Source organism: Centrocercus urophasianus, unplaced genomic scaffold (assembly GCF_019232065.1).
Source record: "Centrocercus urophasianus isolate 14NV4802_14NV808 unplaced genomic scaffold, USGS_Curo_1.0 seq_10, whole genome shotgun sequence".
NCBI lineage: Eukaryota > Metazoa > Chordata > Aves > Galliformes > Phasianidae > Centrocercus > Centrocercus urophasianus.
The window spans coordinates 90,344,292-90,364,149 of NW_024884142.1; the positions used below are offsets into that span (position 1 = coordinate 90,344,292).

Consider the following 19,858-nt stretch of genomic DNA (forward strand, 5'->3'; position numbering starts at 1 on the left):
TGTTTCTGGACTAGAGCAGAAGCTGGATGTTTACAAATAATTCCACACTGAAGCAATGTGTAGTGTAAAGTTTTATGGCAGCTTTTCTTCTGCCTTAAAGGCTTTGTTGCTTTTCTTTTTTCTTTTACTCCTTTTGAACATTGAGTGCATAACAAATAGATACTTCCTTCTTGATTGAAGTAACGGTCGGTAGTAGAATGACAGCGCAGGAGAGAGAGGATTTGTAGGCTGCCTTCTAGATAGAAAGAAAATAAAGGAAAGCTCAGGTAATGCTGGGACTGAGTGGCGTTCTGCGGGCGCTGATAAGGTTTGATGACGTTCGAGCCGAGGAACGCCGCCGCGGCGCTACGTGCGCTGCATCGGGACCCCGCCGGTGGCGCGGGGCGGGCGGCGCTTCAGCACCAGGCCAGCCCCGGACAGCGCCTCCCCGCAGCGCGCCCCCGCGCGTGTGCTGCTCATTGCCGGCCGGGGAGCGAGCGCAGCATCGTGGAGCGGGAGAGTCCCGAACGGAATCGGATCGGATTGGGCCCATATGGCTACTCTGTTCGTCCGTGATATATATAGCTTTTTTTCTCCTCTAATTTCAATGCAAACATTTTAGACGTGAGGCTGTTTTAAGGAAAATTGCTTTCCCAGTGCACAGTAAAAAATATCAATGTGGAAGTCTTAACAGGACATTTTTCCTTCTCTGTCTTCCTATATGCACAGATAGAGCACTAGAAGAAGGAAGAAAAGGAAAAAAAATGCAGATAGAAGGATAAGGAACCGGAAATCTATCTCTGACCCCTTACACCCATGTTCTTGATGCAACCTTTCACTTTAATTTACTCTTTTACTTTAATTTACTTTACTTATTTATTTATTTACATTTTCAATGAGATTTTAGAATTTCAGCTATGGACAATAGGGTTAACAAGTAGATACTGCAAATATTATTGTCTCTGCTTTTTGTTAACTTGGGAGGAGATTCTCAACTGCTGTGGAAAATATTGAGGATCCTTGTAAGGAGGGATTGAAGAAAATGTGCAGGTGACTCTGAAGGTAAGGCCTCCAATTTATTTCCATGGAAACTACAACATAAGCAAAGACAAAAACAATATTTGGTAGAGCAAATTCTCAGCTACAAAACACTGTTCTTCAACATAGTCACCACTGTTAGCTCTGCATTTTTGTATTTCTTTCATACCGTGTACTTGCTTTTCAAAATTGTTGGCATTTTATGCTTCATTACAGGACACTGAAAGGGAAGATGGGACAGTTTTGTATGCTTGACCTATGTCAGTATTCACTTTTCTTAAAATGCATGATTGTAGTGGTAAAGCAGCTAATTGATCTCCCCGCGTTGCAGATAGCTAGCACCTTCTTTAATGGATTGGCAGTACTGTCCTCAGTAAATTGAAAGTTAAAGATCTCCATTTTATTTAATAAACAATAATTATTACAAGAAAACAAAACAAACTTACCAGATTTTTCAGAAGACTTTCCAGTGGTTTTCAACTAAAGCAAAAGCTTTACAAAATATATTGATGTGTTGTACTAAATTACAGATGTAAGTATTATATCTTACATAGTAAGAAGATGCAAGCAAAGCTAGCAGTGTTTTTTTAATGATGACAATATTTGTTATTTTAAATTTCCTAATTTTTATTCCATTTTTTTTTTTTTCTTTCTAAACAGTGTAAAGAGAACAAAAATAGCTTCGTTCTGAGAAATATAATCCCTCTGTTTACTTTTGGGAAAGCTTTATGTAATTTTTTAATCAGTAAACGTTTGGATGTTTGCATGTTTTAATGCTCATTTTGAGAAGTTTAAATCTCAATGTTTATAATATTGGCTATCTGGCATTCATTTTAATATAATAGGTTATTCCATGCTGTTTCTCTTTATATTCATGGTTGTGATACTGAAATTATAGGACCACACACAGGGCAGTAAAGTCGCCACTTAAGCGTGTAAACACTCTGGCTTTTGACAAAGTGGAAAAATATTTCTTGTGCGCTATTTTAACATGATCAGCATGTTAAGGCTCAGTGTGCAACTGTGTCAACATTTCTTTGGCTGTAATCATTAATTCTGTAGCCTCTTGATAATATGTAAAATGTGAAACTGGTTTGTTTACTGTTGGGATTTGTCAGCAATTACTGTCTGCATTGAGCTTAGCTCTTTCAAATAGATAACAGATCAAAGAAGATTTTATTTTAGAATCATCATTCTAGTTTTAGTTTTCTTTTTCAGCTGCCTTTAGGTTCTTTAAAAATATGTTAGAGCCTTACATTTCATGAATGTTGTTCTCACATACATTGGTAGGCACAGTTAAAATGCATCTCATAAGAACCTGTAGCTTCAATTTGTATAAAATTTAGCTACGGAGACGGGGACGTAAATTTCAGGCCTCACTTATCTCTAGATCTGATGTGGCTTTGCCCCAGCTAGTGGTTTTTTTTAATTATTTTTATTTTTATTTTTATTTTTTTTATTTAACACGTTTTCATTATTATTATTTCCACTATGAACTGCGAGTGCTGGTGGTCATATGTTTAATATCGTCAAACCACCATGTCATCTTCATCACAAAAGGTTGTGAAGACTGAAGTCCTGATCCTTTTCTTCATTTCTTCCTTCATGACTATTCTCATAGTATTATTAATTTACTAATAAGTATTAGTTTTGGAGTGTCTTTGAGGGCTTGTAGTTAATAAGATGGATTATTTGGTATATTAAATGGCTGTTGAACAAAGTTTAAGTGCTACATTATACTAAAATAACAGTTCTAAAGGAAGCAAGCATAGAATTTTGTTTCTTTCCCAGCTACTTTGAGAATTTGCACAAACAATGAACTTAACCTTCATAGCAAAAAACAACAAAACAAAACAACAACAACAAAAAACCATCTGAGGAATTTTGTAATCAGTTTGTTAAACAAACATAGTTTACATGAAGTGAAGTCACTTTAAGAATCAGGTTGTATTTTTAGTATAGCCATAGACTGGCACTTGCAATGAATCCTCCTTCATCATTAATCTACCTAGGCAGTCTACAAAGAGAAATGCAAGGAGAATTTGATCAGTCCTTTTATTTTTTTTCCCTCATTTGATAAATAGAAAGCCACTTTCTTATCTTAATGCCATTACTTTGGATTCATATGAAATATTAAACTCTGTCCTTGTCTTTTCTGCATTTTTAATACATCACCGTTCTGTAGGTTGTTTTAAAAAAGTGACATTACTACACGTCTGCAGAACTTCAGTAAGGGAAGGGAGGGGGCTGTTTGCTTACATGTAGGCTGTGTAATCACCAAGTAAAATTTGCCACTACTTCTGAGAAGGCTGCCATTAATCATTAATTAATACCATTATCTCCGAGGCACTCAGAGATAAAATATTTCACTATATAAGGTTATACAGATCTATCTGAAGTATTTTTTTCCTGTATCTTCTATTAAAAAGAGAACGAAGTTTTAAACAAATAATTTGAGATAATCTTCAGCCCCATGAAGGAATGTTAAGGGCGATCTGAAAACCTTTAAAGCCTGCGAGATTTGGAGCATCTAGCACTTCTATTGTGTGGTAAGCATTAATATTAATGATTGGAAATATTTCCACACCCTGGCTTCTAACTTTCTCTTTGATGTTAATTACTTTGCAGTAGATGGCATAAATCCATTCTTTGTGTCTGACAAGGGTATATGTCCTTTTCATTTAACTGTATATCTTAGCTACATAGTCCTATCGGTTGATCAATAACACCCGTATCTGCTGTGTTAACTATATACAAATATTTGTCTTGCTGTGTCTTTTTTCTTAAAGCTCTGAGTAGGTCTTTGTTCAGGCAAAAATTCAGGCAGAAAGGAATATAGCGCTGTACTTAGGTGGCTATATTCTCAGATACGTTGAGGCAGTGCTCTTTTCTTTCTCCTGCTAATGTGACAGAGATCAAATGGACTGTATGTTCACATGTTCCTGACTTTGTTGTACTCAGTGTTCCTGACATCCAGGAACTGTAATCTGTCACAACCAGTCGTCGTCTTCTTGATTTAACAGAGCTAGTTGTGACCCTAATACACTGTCTCCTTTTTAGCTTGAGAGAAATGAGCTCATGCTTTCCAGGGGATAATACTCTCTTAAAGTGTTGTTGTTTGTTTTTCCCCCTCTCTCATGTTGAAATCCAAGAAAAACCTCTTTTTTGTTTGTTAAACTTTGCAAAAGTGTACTCTTTCCTTTGTTGGCCCTTTAAATAGCTGCAGACATGTACAGCTAAAAGCTTTGCCGTAACAGTGTAACTTAGCAGATGCTGCTGGAGATCCTTAGCTGGTGTAGCATTACCAAAGCCATTGTCTTTAGTAGGTGAAATCTGGACCAGTGAGGGTTCATCCTCTTGTTTTTGCTCCTGTGATTTTCACACTTAATACACATTGTGTAATAGCTGCAGTTCTGTTAACATTCAAACTGTATTCTATTAGTGCATCAGTCTTCTGATTACTGGCAGGCATTGCATTGAAATAGAAATGTTTCCATCTTGTCAGCCTGTCTTTTTCAACTTTGTGGGTTTCCAATAACATGGGTACAGGTGAATATTGTAGGGAAGAAAAGAAACTTTCTGGCCTGTAACATGATCTGTCTGTTGGAAGAATGCTTCATAGATCTGTTTATCTATCCCACAGAGGGCAAAACCTTTACACAGGAAGCTGCTGTTGCACTGCTTTTCTTCCAGAGGAGAAACTTACTGCCCCTAGATGATCTTGAAATTTCATGGCTGAATGTCCTGAGCAAAACACAAGGGAATTTATACTGTTGAAGCAGATTGAAAAGCCTTAAAATGCTGGTATTGCATGTTTTCTGAATTTTTTGTTGATCTTCTTTGAATATTTAACAAAAACTTAAGAACACAAAACTTTTAGAGGATCTGGGGTTGTTGTTTGTAACATAATGGCAAGTTTAAAGATCGAAAGGCATGAATATTTTTCTGAAGGTCAACAAATAGCTGTGAAGTGCGTCTGTGAACCTTCCCTACATCTGTGCATTCATGTTCCAGTAGCAGAGTTTGATGTTGTCTTTTAGAGTCCATTCATTTCCATTGCCAGCACTATTGGCGGCATGGTAGCTGAGGTGGATTTTTCATAACAGTCGTTAAAAACTAATACAAATGTTTGTTTAAGTAATTGTGGCCATAAATACATGTGAAAATCTGGTAAAAGGGATCGTGAAAATAATGTAATCAAACACAACATACCAGCGTGAAGACTGTTGTGCCACACTGATGTGTAGAACTACTCCTTGTGTGAGTAAAAGCGCTGTTGGCAGATGCAGTTTATGAAAATAGATTCTTGGCATATTTTATTCTGATACCTTCAATACTTTCTTGAAATATGGAACTGTAGAGGAGAGCTGCTTTAAAAATCCTTTATTTCCTGTGCACAGTGAGTGTGTTTGTTAAAAATTCCTGGAAAGCAGATATTTAAGAAGAAGAATAATAATTTAAGAAAATAAATAAATCTTGCAATGCTAAAGCTTCAAAGGGAAAAAAAAATCTACAGGTTACATTTCTTTTATACTCTTTTATACTTTTCTTTTATTCTTTCTGTGCTTCCTTGGAAATAAAAGCTTTCCCATGTGGTCATTGAAGACTGCTAAATGTGACCACTAATACTAAGTAAGCATTCAAGTTCATAGTCTGTGTCAGGATTCCTTATTTGGGTGTTGGGTTCTTTGCAGAGGGACTTTCATTTTTTACCACTATCTTTACACTGCTAAATGAATGTAAGTTGATGGTAAGATTATCTGTAAGGTCAGAGTGAAACTTAAAACTTGATGGACAAAGTATACTTACTGAGGCTGGAACTAGAAATAAACAGACAAAGAAAAGTATATGGCCATACTGATAGTTATAAATTAAGTGTCATGGTTTCAAATCTGGGAAAGTATCATCAGAATTTTTAAAGTTTAACTTAAATAGTCCATTCTCCTCACTTCAGACATCTGTTACTGGTTATTGTTTGAATGACCACCATGTACATTATACAAAAAGGAATGTGTTTTTTGTAAGATCTCTGCTAATGTGGTAGATAAAATCCCAGTGCTTGATAACAGTGCCAAAGGGCAAAGAGGTGCTGAACAATATTCCTCATCTTTACCATAACTTTCCTTCCTGGAAAAAACAGGCTTTGACAGTGGGAAAATGAAGACAGAGATAAGGAGAGGTGGAAAGAAGCTTGGGAACTGAGAGTGACATAGACCAGAGCTCTAGTTCAGCAAGCAGAGGAAAAAGTCTTCTCTTACAGTGATGCACTAACATTATTATTTTACTGTTGTCCTGTTGGTGATTAAAAATTTGAGTTATACGTCCTTGCTGTGGTAATAAATTAAAAGGACTAGAAAGTTAAGGAACAGTTGTTTTTGGTGGGACACAATGTAACAAAGATCTGCTTTTTACAGTTCTGGCAAGTGATCGTTGACTAGTTTAAAGAAAAATGCTCTGTTCTTATTAATGCAAAATGCTACATTGCTCTCAACTTTTTAGGATTTTTTTAAACGTTGAAAACATTTTATGGAGAGGCAAAATTGTAAGTGAAGAAAACAATTTACCCCTTGTTGCATATTGAAGCAGCTGGCAGTGGTAGTTGTCTGGTTTTTATTGATTGTGGATGTTAAATTGCAATGCAGTGGTTAGCAATGCTTGCTGCTTATGAATCGTGTTTCTCTCTTACGAAGCCAAACAGATAGGGGTGGGTTATGGGCAGTGAGCTGCACTGAGGACATCAGTAATTCCAAGTTATTTTTTAGTTTTAACAGGTTGCTGCATACAGATTAACATTGCAGTTGGACTAGTTTTAATTCAGATAGGTAACATTAGCACTTTGCTGCTCGCTAAGATGTTAAAAAGCTGTAATTTTTGAAGCAGGCAAACACTGAAAACTTGTCTTCCAGTTCTGTTATGTTCTCAGCTGTAAAAAAAAAAAAACATAGAAAACACCACAAGAGTGGGTCTTGCTATAGTTGGTTATGTTCGTTATTTTGTACTTTGCACTGGAGTAAGTACTCAAAAAGCCCAATGTTAGCATAAAGGTGAGTAATAAACCTCTGCAGAGCTTATTCTTTGCAAACTGCCACAGCTTCGTGTATTCGATAGTGCCTCCTGTTACAGAACTGGTAACTGTGTCAGGTCGGTGTCTAACGTGTATCGGCAGATTAGTGCAAACTCGTTAAGGTAGAATTCAGAGATGTATGCATTTGTGTCATGCTTTGGGAATAGTCAGAACCCCATTGTAAAGAAGCTTCTTTGCAGGGACCAGTGTGTGTAAAGACCAGAGAAATCTGGTTGTTGTAACCCATTTAGATTCCATGAAAGTGATTGGTAAAGTGCTTTAAGTAAGCTTAAAAAAAAAGAAACAAGTCTTACCTGGATTACCTGGCTAAAAGATAAAGGGAGAGAGAGAGTGAAACGGGGAACTCTGGGCCAGTCACAGTTTGTAAATGAGAAGGGAGCTGAATAGCAAAGGATTACAATGAACTGTTGCACAAAATCTCTCAGTGTTTAGTGGCTGTACTATAAACAACAGATGAATGCGATGTGCGTTTGAGTGAGGGAGAGGAACTCCAAGCGTGTGTGTGTGGCTGCTGAACAACCTATCACCACATGGGAAAGTGTTGTTAAAGTTTACAGTGTTCTCTGAAAGCATCAGCTTAATTCATTGTGGCATTTTGTAAAGCAAAAATATTTCTGGGAAATCTGAGGAACAGAGTGAAGAAAACATAAGTAATACCATCATCAGGCTGTGGTACAAATTAAAGGCACATTTATTTTATATCAAGTGTATATGTATATAATTCTTAGTGGAGCTGCGAAAATTACTGAAAGGTGTGGAACATCTTCAGTGTAAGGAATGATTTAATCCTAATCAGCCTGGAAAAGAAACAATTGGAGGTGGGTGGGTGGGGAGTAATATTGGCTTATTAAATCATGGATGGTGGGAAGAGTTAAATAAGAAGGGACTGTTACTTTGAGGGTGTTAAGCTAAACCAACAGGATCATTTTGAAATGAAGTAGAAGATGCGGTTCTTTCTGCATGTGAGATTGGCTTGTTGGCCTGCTTGCAGTTTTACACATTGGTCTGACAAATTGTGTGAGTAAACTGTCACTGACAACTACTAAGTGCAGATACAGCCTATGGGTTGGAAAACCCTGAATCCTCACATCTAAGGTGCTGGACATCCAAGAAGGCTATTGAGGAAAGGTTTCATTATTTGTTCTCTCTGTTAAATGTGCCTAAGCCTAAACTAGCCCCTGTCAGCCACGAGATACAGTTCACTGTGAACTTTTGGATTGACTCAATATCACTTTTTACATTTTAAAAATGTACATTTTGTTACAAAAAAAAAAAAAAAAAAAAATCAACACTGTTTATTAATTTTAAGTGGTTTTAATGTTTTCCATGTGTGTTAGGATAGCTGGTAATTAACGCTGGTACTCACCATTTATAAACATAATTGTGGGAATATTTCCCAAATATTCCCAATTAGTAACATAATCCATGGGTTTTGAAGGGGAGAAAGGAAAAAAAAAAAAAAAAAAAAAAAAAAGCAAAAACTTTTTTCTTAAATGTATTCCCAAATACCAGATATCGTAGGTACTGGCAGTATTTTTAACATTATTAGAGCTAAGTCCTCTTCCTTCCTTGAGGCAGCATCTTTTTTGAGCTCAGTGTAACAGAAATTCTGAAAATGAATGAATCCTCCTACCTTTGTTTTTTCTCCTCTCTGCTGTAAAAATAGGCTACTCTGAAATCCATGGAGCGTGTTGTTCCTGTGGTTCTTCATAGTAGGTGAAAATGAGCAGTGCGTCACCCAGACTGTTGGCACATAATACTGAAATGAGCATTTTCTCTTGGGTTTCCGTTACTTAATTGACTACATGTGAATAAAGTACCTATCAATGTGCTTAGTGTGACAAAGAGTTACAGAAACAAACAAAACCAGTCCCAGATTAATCTATAATTGTGTCAAGTTCTGAGTTTCTTTATTTCTATGGTAACCCAGCATTTTTTTTCCTGTAAAAGTCATTCAGAATGAGCTTAGATAATCATTTCCCTCAGTGAAGAGTCTCAAGTAGATTGAATAATTTTTACAAACCTTTTACATATAAATGGTTGGCACACCCCAACCTCAGTCTGAACAACTGAGTTGTAGATAGATGAATATTTGCAGTAATGACTGTCACTGTTTTTTGTCTTTTATTTTTATTGTTATGAAGAGTTGATGCACTTGCTGAATGTACATAAATACCGATTATTTTATCTTCTATTTAATGCTCTGTGCTCCTGCCTTCATTATTGATCAGTGATGTGTTACTGAGTGCCTTCTGAAGGCCTAGTGGGAGGGCACAGGTGGATTTCTTCAGCTGCAATCTGGTTTAAGTTGTGTCATCTGCCACCTGCTTTTCATTGGCCTGCTCTCTTCTCAGAGGTTGCTGCTTTCTTCTGTATGTTAGGATTGAGATGTGAATAGACACCCCTATTTATTTCTGTCAAAAGGTTCCGATTTTGTTTAGTAGTTTTAATATGCCTTTTAAAACGAGGTGGTTAGGGATCAGTTATGCCTGCTCCATCCTGGCAGCAGCATGGAATCATTAAGGTTGGAAAAGACCCCTAAGATCACCATGTCAAGCTGTTGACCCCATCCCCTGCCATGCTCACTCACCATGTCCCTCACTGTCACCTCTCCATGGTTCTTGAACATCTGCAGGGACAGTAACTCATAGAATCATAGAATGGTTGGGGGTGGAAGGGACCATTAAGACCACCCAGTTCCAACCCCTCCTGCTATAGGCAGGGACACCTCCCAGTAGACCAGGTTGCTCACAGCCCCATCCAGCCTGGCTTTGAACATCTCCAGGGGATGAGTATCCATAAAGTTGCTGGGCAACCTGTGCCAGTGTCTCACCACCTTCACAGTAAAGAATTTCTTCCTAATATCTAGTCTAAGTCTACTCTCTTCCAGTTTAAAACCATTTCCCCTTGTCCTGTCACTATATGCCCTTATAAAAAGTCCCTCCTCAGCGTTCCTGTAGGCCCCCTTCAGGTACTGGAAGGCCACTTATCTCACTTTTCCACCACCTCCCTGGGCAGCTTATGCCAATGCCTCACCACTCTTTCTGAGAAATTTTTCCTGATATTCAACCCAAACTGACCCTGAGACCTCAGGAAGAGATGAGGTGCAGGCAGCAGGGACAAGGACACACAGATGGGGTAGTGGCTGCCCACCCGCAGCCTGAGCAGCCTTCCCCTGGCAGCACATCTGTCTGGTAGCAGTGGGACACCTCACTGCTCGTTCCCACTTGTTATGAGCTCTTCAGTGTTCTACAGTGGTCTTCTCCTTTTTTTACTCCATTTCTGTTTTACTTATGCACAAAATCTAAATATTATACAATCTGTTGAATGGCAAATAAAAGCCCTTTTTTTTTCAGTGCACTCTAAAAAAAAAAATATATATATATATATATATTTCACCCTGCATTGCTTTGTAGCCGGTAATTCCTTGTGATTTTTTCTGATCTTTTTATATTTTGAGATTCCTTGTGTTCTCTATCCATTTGATTCTGCTTTTTCAGGAGTAAGATTTGGAGCATTCCTTGTTTAATCTGTTGTACATTTATAGACAAAACACTGATGATGTCGTTGAGCTTCCTTCTCTTTTATGTTGACAAAACGTAATTATTAATATTACATAACCACTTAATTTAAGGATTTTGTCCAAAGGAGCTATTTTTTATTATATGCCCTTCTCACTTCTCATGTTACTTCTGAAAAAGCCTTTATGCAGTTCTGATACTTTCCTGGCTTAACTCAATTTAAGGACAAATTAGTTAAAAATGCAAAGTTAAAAAAAATCTTCTTTTACACACTTGGAAAATGTAACATTGAAACCACTTAAGCAGATTTAACAATACTAAGAAATCCTTTTCATTTGGCTTGCCAGTCTGTTTTGCAAATAAAAAATACTTTGGCTTTATGTATTTGTCTTAAAGCCTAAGCATGTGTAATCAATGTATCTTTAATCTGTTATTTTGGCATCAAGAGTTAACATCTGCAAATATTTTATATTGAAACATGGGCTGCAGATGTTTGGTTTTCTGTTGCCTCCTGCTTCCCCCTTAAGTAGCTGCATGCTGCGGTAGGTAACATCTTCATGAGAGGGAGGAAAGGAAGTCAATTTTAGTGCAGGTGAGACCTTGTCTCTTGATATAAAGAGGAATCAGAAGCTTAGTAAAATAGTTGCAAAATTAGGGAACGTGGAATGATTTCCTGCTTGGGACCTGCCCTCGCTTCCCTATTCTGTTTTTGTGCAAGGGAAGTCGGCCCAACCCTGCAGCTGTGGTACGAAGAACTCAAGAAATATCTTACTGGATGCATCATGTGCTTGGGAATTGCTTCTCTCTTTATCTTAATACTGTGCAGTTACCTTACCAAACAAATACTGGATTCTTTTTGTTTTTAATCTATTCTTCATTTTACAGTAATTTTGTAAATAGTGTCTTGCATGGTATTCAGTGGCTGGATTTATTTCTTCTCACACCATTTACATCAGAAGTATTCAGGGCGGTGCCTTTTTGTTTTAATTTTTATTGCACTTGATTTTCTTGTCATGACTAGAATATGCAGAAACAAGAAATAGCGTGGCATGACACTAAGCTCCTTAGCTGTTCTGTGTGGTGGTTTTTTTTTTTCATTTACTTAACAAATACATCACCAACTTACCACTATGTAGTTGAAAATATTTTCTTATACAATTAAGTCACAATCAGGTTTGTTAATTAACATGTAGCATGGAGGGTGTATTTATGGAAAAGCTGGGAAAATTATTTACAAGGTTAAGGTCTGAAATGGGTGCTTAGGGTTTTTTTGTTTTTTTTGAAATTGCTGGCTTGTAATACTTAGAAAATTATATGGGCTCTGCTATTCATGATCTCATTTGTTGGACCTGCTGTTTCTTAGTAGGATTTTAATGAAAAAAACCTTTTAATATATTATGAGACTGATCATTTCAGTTATTTTAAACAATCACTAGACCTATGATGGTTAGAAATAGTAAATTTGAAATTGAATGTAGTTACTGTGGTGTAATATGGTAGAAGCTGATAGTCAACTAGGTACTTTGTTCATCTACAGTGCTGTGAAATCAGAGGAAATTGGTCACTGTTGTCAGTTATCAGTGCTTAACATTACTGTGGTATCTGATTGTACATTAGAAAATATTCGTTTTCTAATGAATGTGCAGAACTGTTTCTATAGGATGCTTGCTGGTTTCTTTATCTTTTCACAAATAAGAAACTAAATTGCAACGCTGACTTTGCAGAACCACAACAGTTGTCCTGAATTCCAGTACTGTACTGTAGGGACAAGGTCATTCTTGTCACACCCATCTTCTATTGTGGATACCTTAGGGAGAGAGTTAGGTAAAATAGCTCTCATCTCTATCTACACCCATTGGCCAAAGAAAAGTGATAGACAGTAACATGTCATCCTTTGTCACCCTACTGGCATGTCCAAACCTAAGCAACGTCCTTACTGTTGATTAGAAAATAATTCAATGTAGATAAATTCTCTTGTATTCCCTCCCAGTAAACTCAACTGCCATAAATGCAGGCTGCTGTGGAGATTAATATTTCTTGCTGGCCTGCTCCTTAGAATTTTAAACATACTGTAGTATTTATAATATTTTACAACCCAGGAGTGAAAGCAGCACTTTCCAACTTTTTGAGTTGGAATCTCAAATTATTTTTCCATTACCTTGAACAAATACTGTGCTTCTATTTCTGCTATTCGTTGTTGGAGTCTTTATCTATTTCGGATCGGTTCTGACACAGGCACGGAATGGTCTACGTCCTATCAAAACAACGTTGAGTTTGCACTGCTACTTGGAGAGTTTGCCTGGAGGAAAAACTTGCATTTTGCAATTGTTTGGGCTCCAGCTACATGCCTCCATTCAATTTGGAGTCTGCAAACCTCCTACAGAACTGGGAACAGACCAGCACAGAGTGACAACATAAATTAAGCTTAATTCTCTCATGCAATTTAGGCCTCTTTTTCAATGTTGCACCTGATAGAGCAGTTCAGATGTTTAGATTAAGTAATGACTACTTAGCCTGGCTGTGGGTGATGAACTGAAGGGCTCTGCTTGCAATGTAATATTCTAGCATTGCTAAAGCTTTAGAGTGGCAGATACATGCTTTAGAGTACATGTTTTACAGCAGCAGATATTTAGGGTGTTCTTAAAGGTGTTGTCTTGATTGATTTAATCTACTGATCTGGGTGGATCTCTCATAATTATGCACTTTAACAACAGCGTGTTAGTGCTTAATTTGAGAGTCTCTGTTATAATACACAGCTCCATCAGATTTGAAACTATTTAGATTTCTTTACATTTTCCTGGGGGTTGAATCATCAGCATGTCTTTTTGTTGTCATGGTTTTATGATTCTTGATATCAGTATTTCACATCACAACATCATGTAGAGCTCTAGAAGTTAGAGATAATGCTCCAGTTCCCTGAACTGCTGATTTTCTGTGTACTTGCTTCTCAGAAGAGAAGAACTGCGTACCCCAGAGGGCTTTTCATTTCCATTCAGACAGAAAGATACAACTGTTGGCCAGTCACAAGATGTCCCTTTTTTTCCTTTCTGCTTGTCTCTGCAGCGTGTGCTCCCTAGCAGTCTCACCTTCAGAATTACAGTAAGGCTTTTGGTTTTTGAATGCACTCTCTCTCATTTTATTTGATTGAATAGCTTCAATTCTGATTATATTGTATTATATAGTGTTGTCTTGCATTCTGAGATCTCATTTAGTAAATTAACTTTCTTCCACATATCATTGTCACTGTTTTGTTTTTAGGCCCATCTCCCTACTATTTTCCCCTTTCCCAGGGTCTGTGGGTCCCTCCTCCCCATTAGTCACAGAACTGGGTCAAACCAGCCTGTAAGCCATTGACACTTGTTTTCAATTTTTTTCCATCATTCTTTATATTTATTATTCTGTCTATCCACATCTTCTGAGAGTTTAACAACCTGCTTTGAGGTGGTGTTCTTGTGTGCTCAGACTGCTTTTCCCAAAAGTTTGTCCTAAAGGCTTGTTCGCTGCTTGCACCTCTCTGCTGGTATAGAATCACAGAATGAAAATTGGAAAAGATGTCTAAGATCATCTAGTTTAGCTGTCAAACCACTGGTGGGTATATGAACCCCTGAATGTGGGTTCATATTACTGTAGCTTACTGGCTGAGTTTTTAAGTTGTTTTTTCGTTCCACTAAAACACTCATTCACTAGGCTGGTGGTGTTGATCGTGTGCTCCCTTTTTACTGTTGCAGAGTGATCCTGCAGATTTTGGAAGCAGAGGTGTTAGCTCTTCCCTGTAATCCACTGTCAACACCATCAGCCATTTGTCAAAACTTCTGAAAACTCTAGTAAATAAAGTAGAGTTCTGTTTGAGATTTTCAGAGGGCAGTCTGACTGTTTGCTGGATGCTCATTATAATGCAGTATATGGCCTAAACTCTGTAAAGTTTTCCACAGCCTAGCACAGCTGAAGGCTCTGGGCGCAAATTTCTAGTTACTTTTCCAGTTATGCAGATCTTCAATCTTTTCTTATGGTTCAAGATCTGTAGTCCCATTTTGCAAGCAGTACAAGCAGCTGTGGATCCACCAATGAAATAGTGAATGGCTCAGCTTTGAGGATGTTTTGGGTTACACTCATTCTTCAGAGACATACAGTATGTCAGAGCAAACAAAAACCTACAAGCTTTGCACGTTTTCCAGAACCAGCCAGTCATCGTTTAGAGATGAGAAAAGGTCAAAAGAAGATGATTTTTCTCCCTCGGTTTTAGTTCTTAAATCTTGACCATTCTGAAGAACAAACTTGGATTGTGCACTCCTTGAATTCCTGCTTCTTGAGAGCCTTCTCCCTGATGTGTTCTGTACTCCTTCTGAATCAGCTGATGGTTGATCCTTTTATACTCATAGTTCCTCTTGGCAGGTGACCCTGTACTTGATCTCATGATTGTAAAGCCAGGCCATGGTAACCTGTTGTTTCCTAAACCCCCGGAATTAGAAGTTGGAAGACCATGTTGCTTTTAGCAGTAATTAGAGAGAGCTGTTTCTGTGAAAGTTGGCTGTATAGCAAAAAAACTCAACAACCCAATCATTTAAAAAATAAAAATAAAAAGTAAGTAACCCCCTTGCTCCTGTTTTTTTTTCTAGGAGGGAAACACCCCAAGTCTCAAATTCTAGAGATACTTGAAAAATATTTGCAAAAGCCATAGGCATATCAAAATGTAATTTTATTTCTAAAAAGATTAAAATAATTATCATATCCGATGATACCGAATCTCCTTTGCTCTCATACAGCCATCTGCAGCAGTGGTGGCACCTGCAGCTGTCCTGAGCCATGCAGGCTGAGTTAATGCAGGTTAAGGCATTTGGCTACCAGAAAAGTTTGTCCTTCTGTTTGGGAAACTGTGTTACCTTGAAGCATAGTAACACTAAGATGCATTTATAAATGAATATATATTTTTTTGTGTATAATAACATACATAAATGCTCCTATGCTGTATTCTTACTAAATGACTTTATTTTCCTATTGCTCTAGAAGAGAAAAAGAATCAAAATACTGAAAATAATTGCTTGCAATGTGTAAACAAAAGGAAAGCCTGTTTTCTTTGGAGTCAGAAAGATGAAGCAGTAAAATAAACTTGCTTCTAAAAAGCCTGGAAAAACTGAAGGGTAGCATTCATATACTGTCATAATGAAGTTGGCATGATGTATGGACCAATACAAAATATTTTTATGCTTACTGTTGTAGACTTTTGAACTGATAAAATTGAACTTGGAACGTCTATTGATTTTAGAAAAACTGTGGAAAGAATGAAATATATTATAAGTATTTTTCTGGTTGTTAGAGGATATTTCCTTCAAACCTATGATTTATTTTCACAATTTCTCTTAGCTGTGCTTTTGCCACCTGGAGGCTGATGGCACCTTCTAACAATAATGTCTTTAGTAGCCCTTTCCAGCATTGTGGTAGCTCTGAGTGCCCATCAGGATGTAGTCTTAAATTTAACAGGCAAACAAACAAACCCCCAAAATCAAATGATAGACATAATCTGAATATGAAATACAATTATCACTCTAGCTCAATACCACAGCTTTCTGGAAAGGCAAAAGGGAATTTAAAAGGACTGGAAACATTACAGTTCCTCTGTGCTTAGCCTGGAAAACTGGAGGTTTTGTAGTATAGGGCATTCTTCTCCCCCAGTGGAACTGAGATATATGCTTCAAAGTCCTGTAATTAAAATTTAATTATAAACAAAGCAAAGTTTATCAGGAAAGGTATTACTGATTAATGTACACTAAAAACAACACAGCAAATCCCTAAGATTTTGGGACTACAAAATAGCCAAAATATCACACACTTCGTTTTGAACTGGGCATCAATTAATGCTGGCTGTACAGCTCCCATCTGCACAATAATCACAGAATAGAGAAATTCTAATATGCCTCGGGGGGGGCTAGCCATCCATTTCTGCCTTGGTCAGAGATGCAGCACATTTGGAATGATGCAGCTGAATACAAAATCACCGTACTTATTCCCAGCCTTCCGAATAATTTTGTTTACAAGGACTGTTTTAAGGCTGTTTGAAGCAATGCCATTTCAACAAGGGAGAGTACCATATAGGGGCTGCCTTATTGAGAAGATGAGTGTGGCAGTATTTTTTCAGGTTTATCTACTAGTGATCTATCTAATATTGGATTATCCTGGGCCGAGGTTATAGCAGGTTATGAGAAGGTTATTTTCCTTGATTGAGTTACCACTTTGCACTGGTATTCATTCAGTTTATGTGCTGGTTTATCTTTTCAATTTGCAGAACCTATTCAGTGTTTGATGTGTTTTTATAAACAGTTTGATTCCAGAAAATATGGTCTGAATCAGATGCATTACTGTATAACAATATACTGACAACATTCTGAGAGAATTTACAACCTTACGCTTAACAAAGCTTGAATGTTGTTATAGTGCTATGGTGAGTACAGTAACCTGAGAAAATGAGATTTTTGAGTTTTAGAATTATGGAAGATAACAAACTGGCACATCTGATTTTGTGTTTAATTGTACATTACTTTTTAAAATTGTATAATAATAGAAAGTAAAATTTTGTTGTGATTATTGACCTGTTTCCCATCAAATTAGGGTGTCAGGTCCAAGTTTTGACAATTGCATCTCAAATTTATTTTCCGTACAAATCTTGAGATAGGCTGAAAAAGAAAACAAAACAGTTGTTTTATTTGCCTCTCAGTGACAAGTTGCTTCTTGCAGCCCTAATGACTGAAGGCACTGCATTTTCTCCAAAATATAAACTAGTATTTTAATAGAATTACATGTCTTTGGAGCATAAAGAAAAATAACTCAGAAACCTTTTAAAGAACATCCTATCTATTAACATAAACACTGCATATCTTCCTCTTACCTCCATTTCCTACAATTATTTATATTGGAGTTCAGACTTTAAAGGGAACTCTTCCTTTGCTGCTGGGGCAAAGTTGTATTTAGCTGTTTGGTGCAAATACTGTATGTAAATCTGTACCACGTGAAGGAATATGAAGTATAAATATAGGTGTAGGGATTAAGCACAGTGTGCCCTGGAATCATGCTCAGGAGCTGCTGTCTGTGTCACATTCGGAGCTTGGGAAAAATAGGAGTTTACAGTACCACCAAAAGATCTGTGCTATTTTCCTTTAATCCTATTTGTCCTGGGCAGTTCTGCTTCCTTGTGTCCTGTTCTGAAGCGTGTCTGTAGTTGAGTGGTGAGGCTGTGGGGATTTTGGTGTTGAAATGGTTCCGGATAAGATTCCACAAGCAGAGTGCTCCAAAATGCCAAGGGCCAGGAATCTTCCATTAGGAAAGCTCATCTATTACAAGGATTTACACACTACTCATATATATTTGTTTTTCTTTGAAGTATTACAAATGTTTAGTCTATTAGTGGTGTTTTAAAATAACTTGGGACTGTTTCAGCATCTTGTTTCAAATATGGTTATTTTATGTTTTCGAGTTGTCTTATGATTGATAAGTGAGACAAATATTGTTATTTGAAAGAAAATAATTACAAATGCTATCTCATTAAAAACATGTCTGTGCTTTGCATGTGTGCATATGTCTCTGTATCTATGTATATCTGTATCTATTTACATAAACAAAGGTTCTGCAGCGAGTACCAAATAGTGCAAGTTAGCCCCCAGCTCTAGATAATTGGAATTTTCTTGACATATCAAGCTCTTGTTTGTTGTTGTGAGTGACATACTATGAATAACTTACAACCCCTCTGTACCTATCATATGCAGTGTCTGCTATAGCCTTGATGATCAGTAGTCAACTCAAAAGTTTTTTAGAGCTGACTAATAATTCACCAGAATTTCTGAGAGGGATTTTGCTGTCATTGTAAAGCTTGAAGAGGTTTGCTATTGCAGCCATATGGCAGTTCTTGGTTCTCTGGAGAAGAGAATCCTTTTGATAAACAGATCAAAGCGTTCTGTTCTTTCAGTGAATGATGCCTGTAAGTAACATAGAACTAATTTCACGCTGCCTGCCTCATTTGCTGAAGCCTTGCATTCTGCTTTCAATATGATATTGCTCATGCATTATATTTTAAGTATAGTTAAATCATTATTTAAATAGTTCTGTTCCTGGGTAATTAGGCAATCCCACAAGTATCTAATTTACCAAATGTGCTATCATGATTAGTAAAATCAGTGTATAAATGTGGTTGCTTGTTGTACTAGCCATGCAGGTAAGGAGACTCTCAAAGACTCTTTTTTTTGCTATACCACAAGCCTAAAACTTAGACTTTTGGACTATAGGTGATGAACAACTATAGACTAAAAATATATACCACATTATTCCTAGAAATAGTTGCATTTGCGCTGGGAATTCTGATGTGGGGTATGCAGATGTTTGGCAGTGAAGGGCAAATCTAGTGAGAAACTTAGAACAGAAAGTGTATGCTGCAGCATCACCCTGAAAGGAAACAGATCTCAATCTGGGCTGTATGTACACCTTTAAGGCTTGTCTGATAGCAGGATGTTCTTTCTTTCTATTCCATCAGGCATTCCAGATGCGTAGTTGCCATGACCGCACATGCCTAGTCTCACAGAATGAGTGTATTGTGACATAGATGTGATGCAAAGAGCCAAAAAAGAGAGGAGAAGGTTTTACCTTGCAAGATATTCCATTAAAGGAAATATTAATGAGATTCGGTGCTGAGTCTCAGCAGAAAAGGGAAGATTTAGGGTTATGACACACCATACTTCTACATGTGGCATGAGGCATTATTCTCTCTGTAGAGGTGATACAGCTCACAGCGGAACTAAGGAGATGTGTATGTGACCCTTTGTGATGGAGCCTGCATCATCCTAGAAGTGTCTTGTAAGAGTAATAGTCTTATAATCATTGAACTATTAAAAGTATTGGCTGAATGACAGATGTGAATGAGCATGAGGTAATTACCACAATTCTTCAAACTTTACTGTTCCTTTTATTTTTGCTTTTGGGAGTTTGGTGAAAGGATAGCTTATTTTTCACAGGGTAATTTACCTGAATTTCCATTTTCAAGAGGTACAGATGGAAGAAAATTCAGAGTGCTTGGTGCTTGCTGTTATAGTTCAAAGCTTTCTGTTAGCTACCTGAAGTGTGTTGGCACTCTGATTTCTCATTAAGTTCGCTGATAAATATCAATTTGCAATTCCATACTCTGTAGTCCGCCACAAACTTCTGCACTTTGCTTGTTGCATCTCTGACTCCCATGCATATATGTACTTGATTCTTT

General features: G+C 37.3%; 1 protein-coding gene across 5 annotated transcripts in view; it reads left to right on the plus strand.

Annotated features, from left to right (window-relative positions):
* Positions 1 to 19,858, plus strand: part of LOC122164964 (SLX4 interacting protein) — a 110,806-nt gene that overhangs the window by 15,762 nt on the left and 75,186 nt on the right. The window lies entirely within an intron of this gene.